This window comes from Schistocerca americana, chromosome 7, assembly GCF_021461395.2.
Source record: "Schistocerca americana isolate TAMUIC-IGC-003095 chromosome 7, iqSchAmer2.1, whole genome shotgun sequence".
Lineage (NCBI taxonomy): Eukaryota > Metazoa > Arthropoda > Insecta > Orthoptera > Acrididae > Schistocerca > Schistocerca americana.
In genome coordinates, this window is record NC_060125.1 from 374,981,602 (window position 1) to 375,006,404 (window position 24,803).

A 24,803-nucleotide genomic window follows, 5' to 3' on the forward strand; every position below is an offset into this window, starting at 1 on the left:
GGGCAGAATAGACTGGAGTGGAAATTCTCTGAGGCAGTGACTAATGATGTAAATAAAATTGTCGGGAACAGCTCAGTTGAAGAAGAGTAGAATATAATAAAATAATTAATGAAGGTAGTATAGAACATCTAGGTATAGCGAAAGTAGGGCCAAAGAAGACATGCTCGACTCAGAAAATACAATATTTGAAATAAGACGATACAAAAATCTCGTGAATGAGGTAGGAACGTAGCAGTACAAGTTGCTAAGGTAAATGAAATTTTGAACTGCTAACAGGTTACATTTGAGTGGATGAGACAAACATGCAGCTATGCTGAGAACGCTGCGCGCAGCATGGCGGCCGTGCTGTGCTGCCGTAACGTACCTGGATGCCGAGCCAGAGCTGGGACGGCTGTTCGCGGGAGTCGACGGCGGGACCGAGGCGCAGGGAGAGCAGGCAGTACTGCTGGCGCAGCCTGTCCACGCAGCCGTGGAAGTCGCCCAGCTGCGAGGGGCCGCCGTGCAGGAGCGCCCGACCCGAGAACCAGCCTGCCGACACCACGGTCCACACTCTTTATCTCCTGTGACACTCGACAGTTGTTACGTAATCTGCATTACAATAACGACTTGTTACTGTCACTAGCGAACAGTGTTGTAGTCTAAGAAAAGCTGTTTCTCCGAAAGGGAGGGTTGGAATAGTCGTGTGAAGTTGGTCCCGACTTTCAGAGTTCTTGACAGATATACTATAGTTATAGAGTTATCTGTTTGAAACTTGAACAGCTCATCAGAATCTCACGTGGAAAACAACAGTTGTGAGCGACGGGTGGGTGCTATTCTGTCATTCTGCGCAACAGATTAATCTGAGATGTACCCTTTACCCTGTGGCTTCTGCAAGATGCAATTTCCACCCCCACACTACTGTAGAAGTCAGACAGACGCTCCTAACGTTCTAAAGAGAAACGCCTGAAAAATAAATATCTTCTGGAGTCGTCCACTGTAAGGAAATGACACAAAAATTCACACAATTTCTTATGTAACTAGTGGGATACTTGAGTACTGGAGTGGTGCTAGTTAGTGAAAGAAAAACATGAAACTAACGAAAATTATTTTTTTTACAAAAATTCTGAGAAATCACAATGGCACTTTTATTTATGAACTGAACAAGTTATTTCCGGGTTCTTTTCGGAATGTGAAGTTACCTCTTAAGGATAGGATTCGCTAATGAAATTTCTATACAAAGTTTAAGATTGTCATTGACTTGGCAGAATGGCTGAGAGCTGCGCCCACTCAACTTGAATAATTATCTGTTAGAATGTTGCTAGGTACGGTCGAGGCTGTCGCATGTGAAATTCAGTGAAGTGTACTGTTGTGAAGGAAATATGAGGCTCGCAAGAGCTGTAGCGCACAATACCGTAAGGTGCGATGACTGCTGTCTGCGCCGCTCGCTGCTGACAAATAAGATAACTCTCGTTCTATCCGGATTGACCTTCGCCAATCAAACTCTCCCTATGCCTTGATGAAGTCAAGGACTCCTATTCGCCCCAAGTCTAACTACTGGCGTGGTACACCAGTCAGATAACCAGTCCACTGCAATGCCACTAAAAAATTCGCTCGCAGGCGTTTAACTATAACTCTGTCCATTCACACCGCACAATAAGTGTGGCGGCCAACACAGTGAAAAACGCTTAATCGTAAGGACTCAATATAGAGTTGCACTCTGATTCACTCTCGACAGAGGTGCTCTCCCAGTGAAGTACTGAGGAGAGACTTGTTCCTTGCTCTTTTGAGAACACATATGAGCGCACATGCTCTCGTTATGTGTTCACGCTCCAAGAGCGACAACGGAATGGCCCCTCTCCACACCAGACATGAAGGGTTATATCTTTCGGTCTCATCCATTACTCCTTCAGCTCAAGGCATCAGGAATATCGTCTGCCAATCAGCATTGCTCTTCTAAAACGGGAGAATGGCGTTTCGTTTAAGGCGACCAATCCGGAAATCTGTAGCATAGGCGTTTGGCGTTTGCTGTCTCCCAGTGAACACCTCTGAAACTGTGTGCTATCTTTGTAAAGAATGCGTAGGATGGGCGCTCCCACACAATGTAGCGGAATTTGATTTTAAGCTGAACATGGAGTCGTTCTCCCTTTCACTTGGGCAAACGCTGTCTTCTCTATGGGCGGTCGCCGGCCGACGTAGATAGGTTGACTCGTCCTCTGAAGGGACCGGCCTCCTGGCGTGCGGTTTGCCTCTCCTGAACTAAAAGCTTTTGTGACCGTTGTGTCTTGAATGTGTGTGTGTACGCCAGCCTCGAGTATTTCAATCGCAGTGCGCACTTGCGATTTACTTGTTATTTGCATACCGTTTACATGAATTCATACATCATTGACTTTATCTTATCGAGTTTGGGTTCGAATGAAGCGTCTTGATGTGTGGAACATGATTGTGAGGGCGGAATATGTAAGCAATGAATGTCAGGAGACCACGATGTCTTACACAGTACTCGAGAAAATTTTAAAGTGCGAAAAAAATTGTTTGGCAATTTGCAAAAAAAATACTATCACATTTCTGAATAGCTCCTCAAGAGTTCTACAAAAGAATCCTAATGACTTTTGTGTGCAGATAATAGTTTATGAGGCAGTTGCAATAATGAGGGACCCACTTTTACTACTGGTGAAGTTACCACCCCACTTTCGAGATTATACATTTTTCAGAATTGTTGATAGATGTGCTTTACTTCTAGAGTTCTCTCTACAAAAGTTGAACAGTTCTGCAGTATTTAACGAAAGAAATTATGATCACAATTCTGAATAGCTCCCCAAGACTTCTGTAGAAAACCCTAATGAAATTTTTTATGCAGATAATAGTTATGGTTCATAGAGCTATGACTGTACAATGGCACCAACGGAACGAGCGTAACCATACCGTTCAAACGAGCGTGTGTGGTATTGCTGCGTATACTTCTTACATCATTATTAGTTAACATGTTCTTTGTTGTCTGGTTGTTCTTATTTCCTTACGAATAAGCTTTAAAGACATGTCATCCAAATCTTCGCCTTTTCTTTTAATATATTTCCATAATATTCTGTTTTATAAATTTTCTGGAGCTGGTGTGTGGTAATTATCGTCTTCCACACGTAAAAGTAAGTTTTCGCTGCCTCCACTAGATAACCGTACCACAGCATGTCCAGAGGATTTCAGATTCTACAATGCTTCCCGTTGCAAATTAAATACGTGTTACCACAATAATTAAAAGTGCTGCAAAATCTACCTCTACCACAATTTCATTTCAGAAGGCTAGCCTAAAGTAGACAACGAAACACTTACTCAACTTGCTAACCAGTTGAGGGTCAGACTGTCTTACTACTTGAGGACCAAGACCAAGTTTTACGAGTTACAAGTTTAGCTGACCACTTTCACTAAAACTTTTGGGGTACTATCCAGAAATATAATCAGAACTGTTGTACGAATTTGTTTACTTATGTAGTAAAAGTAAGTTCCTCATTACTGCAATTATCTCATAAATTATTTTCTGTACAAAAATGTCATTATGATTTACTGTAGAACTCTTGGGAAGCTGTTCAGAAAGATGATCATAACTTTTTCGCAAATTGGCATTTATTTATTTATTTATTTATTTATTTTTTTTTTTTTTGCAGTACATCTACCAAGAACCAAACTGGGGGCAGTGAGTCGCTGTTTTCTGACGGATGAGTGTAAACTGCCCCTGCCAACTATAAATATCTATTATTTAAGTTTAGCATTATCCTTTGTTGTAGTAATAATTGCTTAATTGCATGTGGTTCAATGCCTTGGAGCAAGACTTTCAATTGGACATCTGTTCGGCTGCTTGAGTGTCCATAACATGCCCTAGCATTCCTAGTGGCGAAATGAGACCTACAGTTTAACAAGGAATCCGAAACACATGTCATTTGCTGGCTAATCTTCACATGGTTGAGAGGTAAAAGCTAAATTAAAGCCAGACTGAACTATTACATGGTCCGAAATGGATTAGATGAGACGACCCTTCGGTTTCCAAGCATCCACTTCACAATTAAATCGCCAGGCGTGACACTGACACAGTGTCTGAATGTGTCTTTTTTTTTACTTTATTGGTAATTTCACACCTGATACAAGTAGGTCAGCAGTGGCACATTAGGCAGCTCTTCAGCCACAGAGAAAACTAATGAGACAAAAGAAGACAATTGCAGAACAGACAGGGTGGATATACAAACGTAGACATACAAAAGTAAAACACCCGGAGCCGTTCGGCGCAGAGTCCACAATAAAAATGTTCAGACACGTGGACACGCACAGTGAGGACAGATGGCACACGTGAACGTTGGAGAACAAACGAGTAACACTGGAACACTTGAACACGAACACGGCGACACACACACATGATTTCCGGCGCGCGATAGTTCACTATTCGTGTGCGAGTCCGGGGACCTGCCAAAAAGGGAAAGAAGGGGGGGAGGAGGGAGAGGCGAGTGTGTAGATGCCAGTGGCAGTGGAGAAGGGAGGGGGAGGAGAGAAGGTAGGGGGTTGGGGAAGCCTGGAGGAGGAGGGAGAGAGGAAAGGAGGAGGGAGAGAAGGGAGAGAGGGTGACCTCAGGAGAGAAACACAGGGTACAGGAGAGGAGGATCAAAGTTGGTAGGAGGGGTAGATGGAGGGGATGAGGGCATCATCAGGGAGGGAGAGTTGGTGGAAGCCACCTTGGGCGAGGGTATGGAGAGTGGAGAGACGGAGAGCAGGTGGGATGTGGGAATGCAGGCGCAGCAGCGGACGGGGGTGGGAGAGGATGGGAGAGACAAGCGGGTGAGGGAGACCAAGTTTGCAGAAGATGTAGAGGATCCGTATCCATTCAATGAAAAGAAGGAGGTGCGGGAATGGAATAAGGTCATGGAGGATCCGCATGGTGGAGGAGAGACGGATGTGATAGGCGAGGCAGAGCGCATGGCGTTCTAGGATTTGAAGGGATTTGTAAAAGATAGGAGGGGCGGAGATCCAGGAGGGATGAGCGTAGCAGAGGATAGGTTGGATAAGGGATTTATAGGTGTGGCGGATGGTGGAGGGGTCCAGATGTCATGTGCGGCCAGAAAGGAGCTTGAGGAGACGGAGTCAGAAGCGTGCCTTGGCTTGGATTGTCCAGAGGTGGGGGGTCCAGGAGAGGCGACGGTCAAGGGTGACGCCAAGGTACTTAAGGGTGGGGGTGAGGTCGATAGGACGGCCATAAATGGTGAGATAGAAGTCGAGGAGGCGGAAGGAAGGGGTGGTTTTGCCTACAATGATCGCCTGAGTCTTGGTGAATGTATCAATATCAAAACAATTTAAAAAATCCTCTACACAGAGCTGAAACGGTGTCAGAGTGATGCAGATTAACTCTGCATCTACAACTATTCTCTGAAAACCACTGTGAAGTGCATGAAGGAGGACACTAGCTATTCTACCACTTATTAAGGCTTTTTTTCATTCTATTCGCGAAAGGAGTGCGGTAAGCCTACTGTTCATATATCTGAGAGGCCAAGCCATCGTCTGTAGGATTTTTCTTAAAGTTCAGAAAACTTCTCGATAGATGGCAGCACCAGACAGATATGGGACACAGATTTCCCAGCTGTTCCCAACGAAGGAAGTTAGATTTCTGTTTAGAAATGCCACACACTGATACAGCGTAAAAGGAGAGGTAGGCGTCAGTGACACTTACACGATTCTGTGTTTTCCAGGAACTACTGCTCTGAGCGTCCCTGGCAATGAGTTAAAACTTCATACAGTGGCACATCATCGCTTGCGACTGTGAACACTGTCTTGAACGCAATGTTTTTCGTAGTCAAACGATTAAGAGAAGCTGGTCTGCTGTGTTAGCTATTCTATCATTAGTGAAATATGTAACTCTTCTGGAAGATTTATGTTAGAAAATATAAATTAAACCTGCTTGCAGTGTCTTCAGCATTCAGATGCACAAATCGAAACGATAAAACAACAAGTATTTTTTATTACAAGTAAGAATACTAGTGGGTAGAATTAAAATACGACATCCATTTTTAACGTTTATGAAAGAGCCAATGACTGTATTGGAGTTACAACAATGACTAACATAAACGCAGGAAAGTAATTTGTTTTAAAAGACAAGGAGGTAACAAAAAGATAGTCTGTAAATATGTAACGAGACAATTGTTTTCCGACTACAGCCAGTTACATCTGCTCACTCCCACCTCCATCCTTTTGATAGGTAGGTAGTTCTTACACCCACAGCGATTGTCGCCTGACTGTAAGGTATGTGTGTGCCAAGTTTGGTTAAAACCGGTCCAATGGTTTAGGAAGAGATGTGGAACGAAGAATACATACACACATACACACTTTCATTAAATGGTTCAAATGACTTTAAGCACTATGGGACTTAACATCCGAGGTCATCAGTCCCCTAGAACTTAGAACTACTTAAACCTAACTAACCTAAGGACATCACACACATCCATGCCCGAGGCAGGATTCGAACCTGCGACCGTTGCACCAGCGCGGTTCCGGACTGAAGCGCCTAGAACCACTCGGCCGGGAGAGCGGTGTGCTGACCACATCCCCTCCATATCCGCATCCAGTGACGCCTGTGCGCTGAGGATGACACGGCGGCCGGTCGGTACCTTTGGGCCTTCATGGCCTGTTCGGGAGTAGTTTAGAGTTATATTATGTAAAGAGAGAGAAATACTTCAGGAGTCAGTTTGTTGATTTCTTCAAAGTATATCACAAACTCGTTGATCTGCAAGTCTTGGTTGTCACAAGGCTATTGTAAAGAATCTTCCAGGGATTGAATGGGTTTAAGAAATGCGCAAGAGAAGCATCTGTTAAGACCGAACTTATGACTACCTGAATACTTCCAACTGTGTGTTCACAACGTATGTGTGGTTAAAACCACAGAATTTAGTGACATTATTTTACATCTACATGGTTACTCTGCAATTCACACTTAAGTGCCTGGCAGAGGGTTCTTCGAACCATGTTCATACTACGTCTCTACCATTCCACTCTCGAATGACGCGTAGGAAAAGGGAACACCTATATCTTTCCGTTCGAGCTCTGATTTCTCTTATTTCATTATGATGATCATTTCTCCCTACGTAGGTGGGTGTCAACAAAATATTTTCGCATTCGGAAGAGAAAGTTGGTGATTGAAATTTCGTAAATAGATCTCGCCGCAAAGAAAACCCCCTTTGTTTCAATGACTGACACCCCAACTCGCGGTATCATATCAGTGACACTCTCACCCCTATTGCGCGATAACACGAAACGAGCTGCCCTTCTTTGCACTTTTTCGATGTCCTCCGTCAATCCTACCTGGTAAGGATCCCCCACCGCGCAGCTATATTCCAGCAGAGGACGGACAAGCGTAATGTAGGCTATCTCTTTAGTGGGTTTGTCGAATCTTCTAAGTGTTCTGCCACCAAAGCACAGTCTTTGTTTCGCCTCTCCACAATATTATCTATGTGGTCTTTCCTATTTAAGGTGCTCGTAATTGTGATTCCTAGGTATTTAGTCGAATTGACAGCCATTAGATTTGTGCGATTTATCGTATACCCAAAATTTATCGAATTTCTTTTAGTACCCATGTGGATGACCTTGCACTTTTCTTTGTTTAGTGCCAACTGCCACTTTTCGCACCATACAGAAATTCTCTAGATCATTTTGTAATTGGAATTGATCGTCTGATGATTTTACTAGACGGTAAATTACAGCGTCATCTGCAAACAATCTAAGGGGGCTGCTCAGATTATCATCTAGATCATTTATGTAAATCAGGAACAGCAGAGGGCCTATGACACTACCCTGCGGAACGCCAGATATCACCTTCTGTTCTACTCGATGATTTACAGTCTATCACTACGAAATGTGATCTCTCTGAGAGGAAATCACGAATCCAGTCACACAACTGAGACGATACTCCATATGCACGCAATTTGATTAATAGTCACTTGTGAGGAACAGTACCAAAAGCCTTCTGGAAATCTAGGAATATGGAATCCATCTGAGATCCCCTGTCGACAGCACTCATTACTTCATGGGAATAAAGAGTTAGCTGTGTTGCACAACAACGATATTTTCTAAATCCGTGTTGGTTATGTATGAATGAGTCATTTTCTTCAAGGTGATTCATAATGTTCGAGTACAGTATATGCTCCAAACTCCTACTGCAAATTGAGGTCAGTGATATGGGTTAGGAATTCAATGGGTTACTCCTATTTCCTTTCTTGAATATTGGTGTGACCTGTGCTACTTTCCAGTCTTTAAGTACAGACCTTTCGTCAAGTGAGCGGTTGTATATGATTGCTACGAAAGGCGCTATTGTGTCTGCATACTCTGAAAGGAACCCGATTGGTATACCATATGGACCGGTAGAGTTGCCTTTCTTAAGTGATTTGAGTTGTTTCGCAACACCTAAGATCTCTAATTTTATGTCACTCATGCTAACAGCTGTTCTGGTTTCGAATTCTGGAATATTTACTTCGTCTTCTTTCGTGAAGGAATTACGGAAAACTGTATTTAGTAACTCCAGCTTTAGTGACACCATCATCAGTAACATTTCCATCGCTATCGCACAGTGACGGTATTAACTGCTTTTTGCCACTGGTGTACTTAACACACGACCAGAATCTCTTTAAGTTTTCTACCATATTTTGAGATAATGTTTCATTGTGGAAACTGTTAAAAGCATCTCGCATTGACGTCCGCACTAAATTTTGAGCTTCCGTGAAACTTAGCCAGTCTTGGGGATTTTGCTTTCTTCTGAATTTGGCATGCTTTTTTCGTCTCTTCTGCAACAATGTTCTGACGTGTTTTGTGTACCATGGTGGATCAGTCCAGTCTCTTATTAACTTATGCGGCATGAATCTATCTATTGCTGTCGATACTGTATTTTCGAATTTGAGCCATATCTGGTCTACACTTACATAATTAGCTTGGAAGGAATGGAGATTGTCTCTTAGAAAGGCATCAAACGAATTTTTATCTGCTGTTTTAAGTAGATATATTTTGCGTTTATTTTTAGTAGTTTTGGTTGATATGGTTTTGAGCCTCGCTACAATGGCCTTGTGTTCACTAATCCCTGTATCCGTCATGAGTCATGACGCTCTCTATTAGATTATGATTATTTGTGGCTAAGAGGTCAAGTGTGTTTTCGCAACCATTTACAGTTCGTGTGGGCTCATGAACTAATTGCTCAAAGTAATTCTCAGAGAAAGCATTTAGTACAATTTCGAAAGACGTTTTTTGTCTACCACCGGCTTTGAACATGTATTTTCGCCAACAAATCGAGGGTAGATTGAGGTCTCCACCAATTATAACTGTATGAGTGAGGTACTTATTTGTAACGAGATTCAAATTTTCTTTGAAACGCTCAGCTATTATATCATCTGAGTCGGGGGATCGGTATGTGAAGCCAATTATTATTTTGATACGGCTGTTGAATATAACCTCTACTCATAGTAATTCGCAGGAAGTATCTATTTCCACTTCACTACAAAATAAACTACTACCGACCGACACAAACAAACCACCACCTACTTTATTTAATCTATCCTTTCTGAACACGGTTTGCGTCTCTGTAAAAATTTCGGTAGAATTTATCTCCGGCTTTAGCCAGCTTTCTGTTCCTAGAACGATTTCAGCTTCAGTGCTTTCTATCAGCGCTTGAAGCTCTGGTACTTTTCCAACACAGCTACGACAATTTACAACTAAAATACCGACTGTTGCTTGGTCGATTCTCGTTGTTTCTTTGCCCTGTATCATTTGAGACTGGAGCCCTTTTTGATCTTTCCCGAGACTGTCTAACCTAAAAAACCGCCCAGTCCACGCCACACAGCCCCTGCTACCTGTGTAGCCGTTTGAGGCGAGGGAAGTTATGTTGGGTATTTCGGTCTCAAACATTAGCAGTCTGATGCAAATGCAACAGTGTTACCGAGAAAGTGGGTAGAGGGTACGTATGTATGTAGGTCTGTGACTAATAATCTGGACAGTCCCAACATTTTCATGAAGTGGGTCGTTAAGAAACGCTTAAGGAACAATAGAGAGAGCAACCAATAGCACTGAAAGGAACTACATAAACGGTTCTAAATAGAGTTTAAGGAAATGTGACAGATCGATATAAGTTGTGTATAAAGCTTTATGTCTTAAATCTGTACGTCGAAAGCACTCTCTCAACTTTGAATTGTGATCTGCCGGCTTGCAGTACATACAGCTCTCACTCCGCTTGAAATCCAAACACTGAGCAACATTTCTTTCAGTTTCAGTGTTCAGCGTCAACCATTCTGTTCTTTGTATCGAACGAGGAATATTTCTTTTATTTTGCATTCGTTTGTAATTGGAAACCAAGTCCATGCTGCCACTCAGTTTGTTCACAGATTTCATAACTCGCATAGCTAACACACACACACACACACGTAATCAAGTACCACATGCAAACAAATACACACATATGTTTGATGTTCCATTTTATGCTACATAACATTGCTCTTTTTTCTGTTTGTCTGTCCTGTATTAACTACAATGTTGTAAAAAATAATTCATATGTTGCTCTGCAAGCTTTTACTTCTTTGAAATGGATAGGGTCCTCTAGGAAGTTGGTACTCGTAATTTACAGTTCAAAGTGTAGTGAGACTTTATCAACTTATTAATTTACTGTGACATTTTTTTCACATCCAGGCAAGACGTAATTTATATAGACTTGTTCACCGCAGGAACGACTTGGAGTAGCCGCAGCACCTATTACAAACAAGTGTTTCATGTGTTATCCGTGATTAAATTTCCATCACGAAAAAGCGTAGAAAATTTTCTGTATTGTTGAGCTGTCAGCTGCAGTTTTTCTCGTTGGTTCTCTGGATGTTCGTATGCATCGAGTTATCCTTTGTGTAAATTATGTGTTTGTTCCTATTACAACCACTTTTCTTTAACTTTCTGATTTTGATATAAAGTCAAGTGCCGGGATTTTATCATCATGCTCTTCCCTTCTCACCCTGTAGTTGGTCTGCCTTCTTATCATCTTGAATGCCGGTATGTGTCTTCTCTCATATGACTGAAAAAACTTGTTTTTAAATGCAGTTGTATATGTGTGTTCTTTAATGTTGACACTAACCATGTTTACACACCCACAGTACTTCGATGCAAGAATCGTTCAAATGATCTATGGTACACGTAAATAACTATCTGACAAACTCTCCAAAACCTCTAATTCAACTTTTTTTTTTTTTTTTTTTTTTTTTTTTTTTTTTTTTTTTTTTTTTTTTTTTTTTTAGAAGGAAAAGTCTACTAGTGGCCAACATTATGATGATAGTATCTTCCGACGCTACTTCTGCGTATGTCAATGCTTCTACGTATTTCAATGGCCCCGAAATAGCTACGAGCTCGCTGTATGAACCGACTTGTTTGTTTGTTGAAGCCACGTAAGCACTCCAGATTGTATGCTCAAAGTTTGAGCCGTCAATGTGTTATAATCTTACCAACAATCTCCCCATCCCACATTCTTCGAAGAATCGAATTCGCTTGAACAAAACAGTTTTCGCGCATCTCGGTGTTTATGACTTCTATCTCTTCAGCTGCATGTGGCTTAATTATATAATTCTGTTGGCACATTTAGTGGTATACATGGACAGTGTCTGCAAAATGTATTGCAAATACAATTAGTAGTAAAGAAGTGATAAATTGCTTAAATTGCTACGTCATGTCTGAAGTTGAAGTTTTACTGCATATACAGCAACAGATAAAGCTTCTTCTTCTTGAGGTAAAAGGTTTAAAATCACATGTAAAGCTTGTTGCAAGTCGCCAAGTGCCCTCATTCTCAAATACTGGTTTAATATAGCTACACAGCCCCTGCAAAAAATACACACTGATCAGGCTAAACATTACGACCACTGCTCACCGTTGGATGCCGCCTGGTAGCTATGCGGGTAAGTGACGCGGCAACGAAACTATGTAAGTGGAGCAGACACGGAACGGGGATGACCCTAGCGAAGATATGGGCTGCAGGTGGGGAAACCCATTGAGATAAGCGACTTCGACAAAGGACAGATTATTATTACGCACAGCCTGTAAACGAGTTTCTCGAAAACCGCGAAGCTGGTCGAAAGTAAGAGGTCATCCACATGAGTGCTAAAAGGAATCCGTTAAACTTCGGATACAAGATAAATGTCAAATATAAAAGCCGTAAATCCAACTAAATATCTAGGAATTACAATTACGAACAACTTAAATTGGAAGGAACACACAGAAAATGTTGTGGGGAAGGCTAACCAAAGGCTGCGTTTTATTGGCAGGACGCTTAGAAAATGTAACAGCTCTACTAAGGAGACTGCCTACACTACGCTTGCCATCCTCTTTTAGAATTCTGCTGCGCTGTGTGGGATCCTTACCAGATAGGACTGACGGAGTACATCGAAAAAGTTCAAAGAAGGGTAGCACGATTTGTATTACCGCTAAATATGGGAGAGAGTGTCACTGAAATGATACAGGATTTTGGCTGGACATCATTAAAAGAAAAGCGTTTTTTGTTGCGACGGAATCTTCTCACGAAAATCCAATTACCAACTTTCTCTTCCGAATGCGAAAAAAATTTTGTTGACACCGGCCTACATAGGGAGAAACGATCAGCACAATAAAATAAGGGAAATCAGAGCTCGTACGGAAAGATATAGGTGTTCGTTCTTTCCGCGCACTATACGAGAGTGGAATAATAGAGAATTGTGAAGGTGGTTCGATGAACCCTCTGCCAGGGACATAAATATGATTTGCAGAGTATCCATGTAGATGTATAAGGAGATGAATGCTCACGTGATACTTTGGAGAGCATCTACGCAAAGAGGTAGGACAATGGTTAGACATCCACTACTCTTCACAAAACGTGGGGTTCGGAGGCTTGCCTGCTCCGAAGTAGGGTAGATAGTGATCTATGGCATCTCTGCCGAAAGAGCACAATGCTGGTGTTTCGGAGCACACCGTTCATCGTACATTGTTGAACAGGGAGCTCCGCAGCAGACCAACCCAACGTCTTCACAAGTTGATCCAACAATATTGTCAGTTACGATCGCAGTGGGCGCAGGACAGTGGAAACGTGTCGGCTCTTCGGGTGAATCACATTTTTGCAGGACTAGGTCGATGGTCGTTTCCACAAACGCCGTTATCGAGATGAACGACGGCTCGAAAAGTGCAGCACGTCACGGATACAGGCTGGTGGGAGCAGTATTGTGCTATGGCAGACAGTCTCCTGCGCTTGCATGGGACTTGTGGTAGTAAATGAAGGCACATTGACAGCTGTGAACCGCCTGAATCCCTTTATGCTTGATGTCATCCCCGACGACGATGTCATCTTTCAGCAGTATAATTGTCCGTGTCTCGGAGGCAGAACCGTGCTACCGTGGTTTGAGGAGCATTACAGTGAATTCGCATTGATGTCTCGGCGACCAATTTTTCCTGATGTAAATCCTATGGAATTCTCTGGGTCGCTATCGGGCGCCATTACCGAGTAAGCAAATGAGCGGACCGTTATTTACTCGAATTACAGGTTCCGTGCGTAGACTTCTAATGCCACTTACCTCCACAAACCTACCAACAGACTGTCGGATTCCTGATACGCAAAATCATTGATTAATTTCATTCCAAGTTATTAAGCAGGTGGTCATAATGTTTTGGCTCATCAGTGTACAGTTTCTAACTTTAGTACTTGACTTATTGTGTTAAATATTTAACATAAGATCGTACCTGCTAATTTTTTTAGCAGATTATGTAGCATTTTAAATTTTTAAATTAGTTGGATAATTATATGAAGTGCGGAAAATTAAATTTTTGTTTTCCCTCTAAACCACTGGATTCCATATTTCTATTTCTGGAAAGCGTTAAACACGGTGCCCCATTGCAGGCTATTGAAGAAGGTATGAGCGTATGAAACAGGTTCAGAGATATGTGTGTGCTCGATGTCTTCTTAAGTACTAAAACGCTTACGTTGTTCTCGATGACGAGTGTTCATTAGAGACAAGGGTATCGTCAGTGGTGCCTCGGGGAAGTGGCTTACAGGGTGAGCACCAATCTGTGGTTGTTTGCTGATGATGCTGTGGTGTACGGTAAGCTGTCGAAGTCGTGTGACTGTAGTAGGATACAAGGTGACTCAGACAAAGTTTCCCGTTGGTGTGATGAGTGACAGCTAGCGCTAGTGTGGAAAACAAACCCGTAATATTCGGATATATCATTTGTAGTGTCGTTCTTGACACAGTCACGTCTAATATTTGGGTGTAGCGTTGCAAAGCGATATGAAATGGAACGAGCACGTGCAAACTATGGTAAGGAAGGCGAATGGTTGACTTCGGTTTATTGGGAGAGTTCTAAGAAAATGTAGTTCATCTGTAAGGAGACTGCACATAGGGAGCTAGGGCGACCTATTCTTGAATACTGTTCGAGTGTTAAAGATCCGTACCTGATCGGATTAGACGAAGACATCGAAGCAATTCAAAGTCGAGCTGCTGGTAGATTCGAACAACACACAAGTGCTTCGGGAACTCAAATGGGAATCCCTGAATGGAAGGTGGCATTCTTTTCGAGGAGTGCTACTGTGCTACTGAAAAAAATTAGAGAACCGGCATTGGAAGCTGGCAGCGATTTTACTGCCTCCAATATACACTCATGCTCATAAATTAAGGATAGTGCTGATACATGGTGAAACAACGCTCTGGTGGGCGGTTTGCGGGTTTAAATCATCGCCGGGGATGACCATGCGGTGCATTTGAACTGCGGTCGTCGCACGGTGGCGCTGGCAGCAGTCCACTTACGAAGAGATGTGTTGGTTCATGTCAGAGTACGGTGCAGTGAGTAAGTGCGCAGACATTTTCAGACGTCCTAACGGTGACTGCGGGTTGAAAATGGCCCAAAGAACACATATTGATTACGTTATGAGGGGTAGAATACTAGGGCGACTGGAGGCTACTCAAACACAGCAGACCGTAGCACGGGCCCTCCGTGTGCCACAAAGTGTGATCTCAAGATTATGGCAACGATTCCAGCAGACAGGATACGTGTCCACGAGCTACAGTACGGGACGTCCACAAGACGACCGATATCTCACCATCAGTGCCCGCAGAGTACTGCAGGTAGCCTTGCTCGAGACTTTACCGCAACCACTGGAACAGTTGTCTCCAGACACACTGTGTACAACGACTGAACAGACATGGTTTATTCGCCTGGAGACCTGCAAGGTGCATTCCACTGACCCCTGGTCACAGGAAAGCCCGTAAAGCCTCGTGTCAAGAACACAGTACATGGTCATTGGAACAGTGGTCCCAGGTTATGTTCACGGACGAGACCAAGTATGGTCTAAACAGTAATTCTCGCCGGGTTTTCATCTGGCGTGAACCAGGAACCAGATACCAACCCCTCAATGTCCTTGAAAGGGTCCAGGTCAGGTGTATTGGGACGTCATTTTGCACCAGTATGTCCGCCTTTTCAGAGGTGGGTCCCACCTTCCTCCTGATGGATGGTAACACACGGCCCCACCGAGCTGCTATCGTGGAGGAGTACCTTGAAACTGAAGATATCAGGCGATTGGAGTGGCCTGCCTGTTCTCCAGAGCACGTCTTGGATGCTCTCGGTCAACGTATCACTGCACGTCTTCAAACCCCTAGGACACTTCAGGAGCTCCGACAGGCACTGGTGCAAGAATGATAGGCTATACCCCAGAAGCTGCGCGACCACCTGATCCTGAGTATGCCAACCCGTTGTGCGGTCTGTGTACGTATGCATGGTGATTATATCCCATATTGATGTCAGGGTACACGCGCATGAAACAGTGTCGTTTTGTAGCACATGTGTTTCGGGGCGTTTTTCTCAACTTATCACCAATACCGTGGACTTACAGATCTGTGTCGTGTGTGTTCCCTATGTGCCTATGCTATTAGCGCCAGTTTTGTGTAGTGCCATGTTGTGTGCCATCACATTCTGCAATTATATTTAAGTTATGAGTGTGGTGTCACCGCCAGACACCACACTTGCTAGGTGGTAGCTTCAAATCGGCCGCGGTCCATTAGTACATGTCGGACCCGCGTGTCGCCACTGTCAGGGATCGCAGACCGAGCGCCACCACAAGGCAGGTCTCGAGAGACTGACTAGCACTCGCCCCAGTTGTACGGACGACTTTGCTAGCGACTACATGGACGAAGCATCGCTCCTTTGCCGAGCAGATAGTTAGAATAGCCTTCAGCTAAGTCCATGGCTACGACCTCGCAAGGCGCCATTAGTAACATTGCATGTATCTATGGAGTCTCACTTATATCGTCAATAGCGATGTACCAAGCATGGATTAAAGTTAAGTATTCCAGCAGCTACGTACTTTTCTTTATAGCATTCATTACGTATCCTATTACAGACCTATCTTTTGCCTGCGTGAACTAAACGCGTGCCTTTCGGCTACTTCCGTGGCGTGGCTGTCTTGCTACGCCACAACAATGAGCATGAGTGTAAATTGTGCGTAAGGACCACAAAGATAAGATACGAGAAATTACGGCTCATACGGAGGCATATAGACAGTTGTTTTTCCATCGCTCTGTTTGCTAGTGGAACAGGAAAGGAAATGACTAGTAGTGGTAAGGGGTACGGTCCGCCACGCGCTGTACTGTGGATTGCGAAGTGTCTGTGTAGATGAGGGTGTGGAAGTATATGTGGAGCAGGTAACCTGCATCTGAGACCAAATGACCGTTGTAAACATTTAGTAACGCAGATTGTGATGCAGCTGAGTGGAAGCGTAGGGCTTCTGTAGTCGGCAAAGGCTGCCGCTGTGGACGGAACGTCATTTATTTGAGGCTCACATACGTTATCAACAACCCAGCTCCATAGCACTGCATATTAACAGTAGTAATGCGGTATCGGCGAAGTGGTTAATTTCAGCACGAGGTGTTTCATAATTAATAGCGGAAACTGACCTGGACGAAAGTATACAGCAGAAGCAAACACGTTCCATTAACCGTGGGTCCGCTAACCTACCGATTCCGAGATAACTGCGTATATATGGTTCCGAGCTGCCACTGACTTAATAGCACGCCGACCGGGGTGGCCGAGCGGTTCTAGGCGCTACAGTCTGGAACCACGCGACCGCTAAGATCGCATGTTCGAATCCTGCCTCGGGCATGGATGTGCGTGATGTCCTTAGGTTAGTTAGGTTTAAGTAGTTCTACGTTCTAGGCGACTAATGACCTCAGATGTTAAGTCCCATAGTGCTCAGAGCCATTTTGAACTTAATAACAAAATATTGTCCTAATTGTATATATGTATTTGGCATGTGAACTTTCCGAGTACGGCCCGTCCCTTCCTCAAGCATCTATCCACTGAGTAAAATGTTTCCGCTATAAAGAGACGTCGGTTTTGAATTTTTCTTGATACAGTCGTCTGGCAACTTTCGCTCTTGCGCCTGTGAGCTCATAGATTACGTGCACGTTGGTGCATTCCCCGCTTGTGAAAACTGGCACGGAAGTAACACTCCGACACGTTCGTCAGCAGCGCGGCGCGAACAACTAGACCAGCTAGAGCGGCCGACGTAGAGCCTCTGTGAACAGGACATGCACGTCGCTTTCTTCCTTCAGCCATCGGCTGCTTCTTCTATTCACAGCTCAGACTTCAAGTGATACGTGACTCTCCACTCTCTCATTGTCAGCAACGTGTGCCTCACTAGTTCTTGTATTATTGGTCGTACTAGTCCATGAGATAAGACTTTGACCTTATCTAACGAGCACTGGCTGATATAAATTAGAGCTTTGCTGCGTCTTGTAATGATCTCGAGGCTCTTAGATATCTCATTTAATGATTTCCTTTCTTACTTATTTTCCGAAGTTATGAAAAAAATGACGATTCTTAACTTAACAAATGAAAAGCTCTGGTTTACTTTTGTTCTACAGTATTAATTTAGCGTTGACCGGTTTTCGGCTTATAAGGCACATGATTCTTGACTTTTGAGCGTAGCACCACGCTGCCCTCGAAATATTTTTTCTCATTTATAACCTACCCTGTACGTCTTATACAAGACGTATAAGAACGTGCGCCAGAAACATTACAGATCTATTCTTGACATCAAGACACTGCAAAAAGTTTATATGAAAATGGGCCCGAAGTGCTTTGTTAGTAATGTATGGAAGGTATTCCCTGTAGTGACTCGTGGTTGTGTAATTTACCTTAATGTGTATCTCGACTCATTTTCTGGTTTCCAGTCAGTCATGGCAGTTGTTTTATTTTGTCTGACTATCGTTTGTTCTGTTTTAGCGTAAATTCCATCGCTACACGTCACAACGATGTACAGTATTCAGTGTCTGAAGTGACGGATAGGCACTATATGCAGGGTGTGGTGGATGGAAATGCCGACACAGCGTATCAAACTTTATGCTGAATCTTACCCTGCAAGACAGTTACCTCACGCAAGACTCCACGAACGCTTCCGGGAGACAGATACCGTCGAGAAGAGGGTTTCAGTTGTGGGGAGGGCACCTGATGTGCAGACGCCTGAGCTTGAGGAACAGGTTCTTCGTGCTGTGGATGAAACTCCATCAACTAGTACAAGGAGAACTGCAAGAAGGGAAAGCGTTAATCCCATGACATCCTGGATCATTCTGCGTGAAAATCTTCTTTAGCTGTGTCACTTTCAGCGGATACAAAGGTTAAATGAGACACATTTCAACCAAGAATAACTTTCAGTAAGTATTAAGGCAGTGTGCTGTGTTTCTACAGTTCTTGGCATATGCGTTAATCGCCGATGAGACTAACTTTTCATGTCATAGGATCTTCAGTTGCCATTACAGTCACGTCTGGGCGTATGAAATCCCTCTTAAAGTGTGACATGACAGAGGTCAACAGAACTTGTTTCACCGTGTGAGATGAAATCATTCGTTCCCTTTACGTGGGTCCTTACTACTCTCCGCGTCTTACTGGACAAACGTATCTGCAGTTTGTGAAAAATGAGTTTCTTCAGCTACTTGATGATGGACCAGTAGACGTCATCAAAAAGATGCAGTTTATATACGATTTCTGGAACAAGTCGATTGGTCGAAGAGGGTCCGCTGCCCGATCGCCAGATTTGAATTTTTATTTATATTTATTTATTTATGTTTTGCTTATTCTGCAATTCTGCAGAAAATGACATACTAACATTGGTTGTAAATGTCATCATTTAAACTTATCTTTAGTATGAGCTGAAGTTTACATTTTCACTAATTTTCAAACTAGAATTGGAAAACTACAGAGTGTACAAAATTTTATGTCATTTTTCGACTACATTTGTTAAAGCTTACTACCTTTTACAATGTAAGGTATTGTAAGCATTCAACATCAAAAAGAGGCTATCTGCTATCACGCAAAAAGTTCTGGTATCACATGCTCTATTACATATAAAAGCAAGTCTTGAACTCCGTAGGATTACATTTACTCTAATGTTCCAGGTTTTGCAAATCTGAGGGAGATTCTTCACTTAAAACTTCCGGGCTCACAGGCCGTGGTCGGCATTATGAGGGAGATTATTCAGTAGGATTAAGGGGATTGAACGAATAATGAACATTCTGTTCTGTTCAACTGCTTACTGTATGGTACATTCACGAATTCTAATGATGCACATGATACAAATCAACAAAATGAAGGAAAGTAATGGCTTAAAATTGAATTCAATGGAACTTTTTCTGTTGGGACATTTATTTGCTTGATGTATTCATCTCTGTATCCAATTTCCATGTTCTGAAGGAGGGTATCCAAAATGGATTTGACCAAATACGAACACACCAGGAGTTTTCCACAACGTACGGCAAAGTATGGAAAATGTGTGTTTGGTAAATGTATTATTTTTGTGCCATGAATAATTAATCCTTTCATATCTCTACAAAGAAGGATTTTCGGACCCACGTTCATATGTACTTTTCCCAATGTTTTGATGCCAAGAATAAATCCCTAAAGTTTCTCAGACATGTTTTTATACACGTCGATGCATATTAATCGTCATTTCAAGGCTGCGTATTACAGGGTGTTCGGAGAAATTCTCGTTAGAAACTACGACTTATATAGGGGAGTGGTCACTTAATATTCTGAACACGAACCCATGTCCGGAAATGCACCGTTTCTGTTCTACGACGGTTTCAGTTCAGATGTTTCACTCATCCACTTCTGCTTCAGGAATTGAATTAGGCTTGACGCAGTACAGTTATCAGGTAGCAATTCTAAAGGAACACAATGGAACGTCCATTTACACTTCAGCTTATATGTTTGTATTAACACTTAAACATTAAGTCCTTACATTACTCCAAAACAAAAACGAACCCTCCATCCCACCTGGTGTCTCTTCAATTTCCAGTGCAGTGGGCAGAACTCATGCCAGCATACCTTCCTCTGTCTCTACAGGAGTCTCATACATTAAACTTTGCAAGGCAGACGTTGAGTGACGTCAGGTGACCGTCTAACGCAGTATACGTTATCCTGTCTATCCTATTGCATACCAGGACAGGCAGCTCTGAGACTTTTCTCTTTCCCTCAGAAGACTCGGACCTTTACACATGTGAAGTGTAACCGTCGTAGAATGGAAACGGTACGATCCGGACATGAGTTCCTGTTCAAAATATTATGTACTCACTCCCCTCTACAAGCCCTAGCAGTTTGTAACGGGAATTTCCGAACACACTGTATAATTGGTCATGGCCTGCTATTGTTTCCTGCAAAGGTATGCTACTGGATGCCAAGAGTCGTTCAGTAATTTCCTGCTAAGTTAAAATGTTCAGATGTGTGTGAATCCTAAGGGCCCAAACTGCTGAAGTCATCGGTCCCTAGACTTACACGCTACTTAAACTAACTTAACGCTAAAGACAGCACTCACAGCCATGCCCGAGGGAGGACTCGAACCTCCGGCGTGTGGGGCCGCACGATTAGTGTCATAGCGCCTCCAACCGCGCGGCCACTCCGCGCGGCCCTCGTAAGTTAATACTGTATGCCGCACCAGGACTCGAATAGGGAATCTTACAGTTCACGATCCATGTACTTATCGACGGTGCCATCTCTGTGGACTTCAAAGAGCGTTAGCACATAGTATACACATAGAGCAGAGCTTGCTAAATAAAACGCTTGTCATGTCAATTCCTTGCCCACGTATTTGCCGAAGAGCTACGTCGTCTATAGTGGTAACGTACATTTCGGAGGTAGCTGGAATAATATTTGCTTCTTTCCACACTCTCATTTCAGCTATGCGAAGCAGCCATACGTAGAAAGAGATCTTGAGATTTTGTGTAAGGTCCTCGACGATCGTTTTCTGTAATGAAAATGTGGTTTGTAGCTCATTAGGAAATCCCCATCACCATATCCTTCCTTTTACATTCACCAAATACTTACAAACATAAATAAGTGGCAAGAAAAGAACCCCCTTACCACCGAAGTTCGTTACTATCAAGACATGGCTTGCTTGCAACTACACAGCCTCGTCACAGGGATACTAGTGTTAGGCAAACTACGGCAAAAATGTTAGCAACATAGATTAGTAGCCCGCATCTCGTGGTCGTGCGGTAGCGTTCTCGCTTCCCACGCCCGGGTTCCCGGGTTCGATTCCCGGCGGGGTCAGGGATTTTCTCTGCCTCGTGATGGCTGGGTGTTGTGTGCTGTCCTTCGGTTAGTTAGGTTTAAGTAGTTCTAAGTTCTAGGGGACTGATGACCATAGATGTTAAGTCCCATAGTGCTCAGAGCCATTTGAACCATTTTTTGAACCATAGATTAGTAACAATTTACAATAATTTATCAACAGAAGTGATACACTTCTTAACTTAAGTATGAAGACTGGTTGGCACTACACACAGTCCACTGTCTCTGACCAGTCTTTGACTCTGCTCTAGACCTTAGTCCACTGGACGATGTTCAGTCTAGCTCCTCTCTGCGGCGACTGAAGACACGATCCTGATGCTGCGCTGAAGGACTGTTGATACTGAGTACTTGGTGGATACTGAGTTGATACTAACTGCGTGGAATCTTGCGTCTGTTTCTGTCCGGCTTTTGTCAAATTAAGGTATACTTGGGAACTACAGTTCATGCAGACAGACGTATATATTAATGTAAATATTTCTGAACACTTATATTATATTTCTGAATATAGTATTTCTGAATAATACAGATACAAAAAAGGCTTCAAATAAAAGTTCTAAGGTCTTTAACGTACGTTACAACGGTGTACCCATATTTGACGAAAAAGTCATCTCTTTCGAAATTCCCTCCCCCCCCCCCCCCTCCACCACCACATCGTTAACACCAAATTCAATCATATATGATGAAGTGATAATTCAAGTACGCATTTGGCAGAAATAAGACCGGGCGAGGTGGCGCAGCTGTTAGCATACTGGACTCGCATTCGGGAGGACGACGCTTCAAACCCGCGACCAGCCATCCAGATGGAGATTTTCCATGATTTCCCTAAATCGCTCCAGGCAAATGCTGCGACGATTCCTTTGAAAGGGCACGGGCGATTTCCTTCCCCACACTTGACAGAATCCGAGCTTGTGCTCCGTCTCTAATGACCTCGATGTCGACAGGACGTTAAACGCACTCTTCCTTCCTTCATAAATACGCTATAAATATCGTTACATCGCTATACGCTCGCCTGCGAATTAAATTTGTTTTATCGTAGAGTGTATTAAAATCAGTTTTTTTCAAGGGAGCGTTTCACCCCCTTTACGCCCTTATGGGCACCTATAAAAAAGAAGTGTCTTTTATTTTGCCCTACAATACAACATATTCAAAGCTGATCAAAATCCAAGTGTATCCTTTGGGTGGATTTGGTTGCAAGTACTTAATCACTAATGACCTACATAGACAGCGTACAAATAACACTCCAGAAATATCTGAAACGTACAGTTTGAAATCCACCACATCTCCGTTGTAGAGTGAGCATTTTATTCTAGCAGTTCTGTTCATAAAATGTTATACAGTCATTGCCCGTTTAGCTAAGACAAGAAGACGAGTAACTCTGCTCTCCTCCCCCTCCCCCCCCCCCCTAATCCGATTCCTTAAGGAACTGAACTTCTGTGTACAAAACGGCTTCAAAACTCCGATTACTTTTCAAATTACTCAATGTGTTAAGTATTCGATGGTAAGCATGTAACACCTTCATGGCAGAAGATGTCAAACCTTATTATGTTGCTTTTATTAGTTTCATTTTCGATTTATTCTACCCATAGACTACTGAAGAGATCGAAGCCAAAATTATGTATATATCGCTTGATGACCATAATCCGGGTACTTTGCGCTCGTTTTCAAGTACAGTTAGTTTTTCACGGATCTCAGTATTTCCGATGTCATGTCTCCTGAAATCTGTCGTACAGTGACGTAATTTTGCAGGTAAATTCAGTGGTATCTGTGGACAGTGTCTGCAAAATTATTGCCAATGGATTTAGCAGTAAAAAAGTAATAAATTAAAACCTCGTGTTTGATGCCGAAGTTTCACTGCAAGAACAGCGAAAATGTTTGAACTGGTAAACCTTTCTCCTTACATTATTTTGTTGGAGGTGTTAGTAAGGAAAAATTTCGTAAATGTTTGAAATTATGTCTAAACTTCGTTGGAAGTCGCTAAGTGCTCGCATCGTCAACGTAAATAGTCTGAGTAATTTGCACGCGTCAGTTATGCTACCTTAAGACATATACACAATTTGTGCTTTTATGCACGGCTTATTGTAACGTAAGATCATACCTCTTAATGCACAGATTGTCAGAATTATAAATTCTTAAATTTTGTCAATAATTGTAGGAACTATTGAAAATCAAATTTTTGTTACCTCTGGAAGACGGTGGGTAGGTAAATGCAACTGGAGTATGGTGTTTTTATCACTTTAGTAACGCAGAGTACTAAAATGGAACTTTCGGAAATAGTTAAAATTAAAATTTAATACAGTTTTGATCGCAAAAAATATTTTTTATTGGAGTGAGTGGCCGATTTCGACTCTTTCATAGAGTCATCTTCAGACTGCAGAGCAGTGGTTGGACACTGCCAGACGAGTTCCGTCGACCCTCGACGCTCGTGTAACTGCTCAACTCAACTTGACCAGTTGAAGATGACTCTAGCAGTGAAGATGACTCTATAAAAGAGTCGAAACTGGTCGCTCACTCCAACAAAAAATATTTTTTAATTTCAACAAATTTTAAGATGGCTGACTATGTTTTCAAAAATTTCAGAAATGGATTGTAGGCAGCAGAAACCTTTGATCGGTCTCAAAGCTATACATTGAGGTGATAAAAATAGTGAGGTAGCGGTATGCACATATATAGATGGCGGTGGTATTGCGTATGCTAGGTATAAAAGGCCAGGGCATTGCCGGGGCTGTCATTTGTCCTCGGGTGGTTCGTATGACGCGATTGTGTCCTCACGACGCGAATTAACAGACTTTGAACGCTATGCGCATTGGACATTCAATTTTGGAAATCGTCAGAGAATTCAATACTCCGAGATCCACAGTGTCAAGAGTGTGCTGAGAGTACCAAATTTCAGGCCTTACCTCTCGCCACGGACAACACAGCGGGCGACGGCCTACACTTAACGTCCGAGAGCAGTACCCTTTGCGTAGAGTTGTATACTAACAGACAAGCAACACTGCGCGAAATAAACGCAAAAAACAATGTGGGACTTGCGACGAATGTATCCGCTAGGGCAGAGTGGCGAAATTTGGCGTTATTAGGCTATGGCAGCAGACGACCGACGCGAGTGCCCTTGCTAACAGCACAACGTTGCCTGCAGCGCCTCTCCTGGGCTCGTGGCCAAGTTGGTTGAACTCCAGGCGACTGGAAAACCGTGGCCTGGTCAGATGAGTCCCGATCTCACT

At 43.1% G+C, this 24,803-nt stretch overlaps 1 long non-coding RNA gene across 1 annotated transcript in view; it reads right to left on the reverse strand.

Moving 5' to 3' along the window:
- Positions 1-398: 398 nt before the first annotated feature.
- LOC124621814 overlaps positions 399-24,803 on the reverse strand; it is a 286,741-nt gene continuing 262,336 nt past the window's right edge. Inside the window, exon 4 of the long non-coding RNA XR_006980572.1 lies at positions 399-528. This is a non-coding gene — a long non-coding RNA (uncharacterized LOC124621814). The remainder of the gene's footprint in view (positions 529-24,803) is intronic.